This window comes from Haplochromis burtoni, unplaced genomic scaffold, assembly GCF_018398535.1.
Source record: "Haplochromis burtoni strain Fernald_Lab_line unplaced genomic scaffold, NCSU_Asbu1 Contig_60, whole genome shotgun sequence".
Taxonomy (NCBI): domain Eukaryota; kingdom Metazoa; phylum Chordata; class Actinopteri; order Cichliformes; family Cichlidae; genus Haplochromis; species Haplochromis burtoni.
In genome coordinates, this window is record NW_024582421.1 from 849,428 (window position 1) to 851,280 (window position 1,853).

The 1,853-nt window shown below is 38.9% G+C and overlaps 1 protein-coding gene across 1 annotated transcript in view; it reads right to left on the bottom strand.

The window, feature by feature from the left end:
• Positions 1-1,533, bottom strand: part of si:dkey-72l14.3 (Glyco_hydro_56 domain-containing protein) — a 20,322-nt gene extending 18,789 nt beyond the window's left edge. The window contains exon 1 of the mRNA XM_005939003.2: positions 758-1,533. The gene's annotated coding sequence lies outside the window, so the exon portion shown is untranslated. The remainder of the gene's footprint in view (positions 1-757) is intronic.
• Between the last annotated feature and the right edge of the window lie 320 nt (positions 1,534-1,853).

The window sequence follows — 1,853 nt, forward strand, 5'->3', positions numbered from 1 at the left end:
TATATATATATATATATATTGTTATATACAATAACAAAGCACACACATGAATCACACACGTTGGATATAAAAAAAATTAAATATAGGATTAATGAAAACTTTAACATAGTTACTAATCAGCTATCAGGATATTTATTGTTAAAATACTCTGTAACAATTGAAAGTTCCCCAGTGACGACCTTGTACATCGTTAAATTGTATCAGTATTTACCAGCGTGACTACTGATATGCAGCATTCAATTATGGGTCTCTAAATAAAACTTTTGATATTCAAATACGTTAATAAATGCCCAAATCTGCTCCTGGCTGTTTACGGTATTATAAACCTTTAATACATTTTTTGTGCTTACATATTTGTCATATTTGTTGAAAGACTTTTAAACGACATCACAGAAGTTTTTCTTAATGTAACAGTGATGGCTACTCTACATTTATTCAAAGTTCTAGTGTGTAAAATGACAAAATATTATGCACATTATCGTGGATTCTCTAAGTGAATGGCATGTAACTCAGGTCTGCAGATTTTGTTTAAAAAAATGTAAAAAATTTCTACAAAGACACTACTGCGGTGAAACCAACTACTGCTAAACTACATGTAACTTTTTACCTGATACCATCAACTTGTTGATATGGTAACTTGAGGCTAAAACATTGTTGCCCGCACCTCAAATACATGCTTTTGCTAAATGTATTTGCATTTTGGTTTAAATCATTCTTTTTTTTATGTTAAATAAATAAACTTACCAAACAAACTTACCAAGACCAACATTGTTCCCGTGTCCTCACACACTGGACAATGTGAGAGTTTGTTCTTCCTGCACTAAGATGTTTGATTCCTCCGTCTTCAGTTTTACTCCTTAACCTCCCATAGAGAAAAAACATGGAATCCCGCTGGATTTGCGATGGCATGGATGAGCTGTGCATGTATAACATGCAGCAAAAACGTCTGACATCCAGAAGGGAGAGAGCGAGGAAGGGAGCAAAATTACAAAATTTCACAGCAAATCTGAAAGGAGAGAGACTATGTATCAGGATGAGGAAATAGAGGGTTGGAAAATCTAACAGAAAGGAAAAAAGAAAATAAAAGTGTTAAAAAAATTCAGAAAGAGAGGCTAGACATTGACGGTGCGTTCGCCAGATAGAAACATGCGTGGGCAGGAGTGTGTGTGTGAATGTGTGTGTGTGTGCGTGCATGTTTGACCTCGCCTTCACAGCCAACTTAAGCTTCCTTACTAAAAGTAAGCGGGGTCAGTGGCGTCCATGTCGACTCACATGACCAGTGACACCGACTGTAATCCCATAATCCCCTGCTCTACCGCTGCTGCTCTTGGCTGAATAAACACCCATGCTGTGGAGGATCACACCTGTCTTCCGTCTTTTCGTCCTCCCACTTCATCCTTCCTATCTTCTCCTCTTCCTCTTCCTCTCAGTCACCTTTCGTCCTCTAACCTACCCTAAACACAATTTGTTTTGTTTAACTTCCTTTTAACTTCCCCTCTCCTCCTTTAGCCATCCTTCTGCTCCAGCTCGCTACCTCCCACCAAAATCCCTCTCTCCCTAATCTTGATTCTTCCACGTTTGACTCTGTTGTTCTATGCTTACCTCTGTTGATCCCTGTTTATCTAGGGTTCACAGGGAGACACCAGCTTTGTCTGGCTTGGTGTGATGCAGAAATAAACTACTGTATCCTCTTTCTCTATGTTTCTTCCTGTGCTCCCGTGTGAAACGATGAGCAGAAAGTAGATAAACATCATTCAAGTACCCAAGGTGGGCAGGTATGTACAGACCCTGTCAACAACATTAATCCTCGACTGATAGTCGCAGCGTGATTATATGAACGCATATGAAAAGCC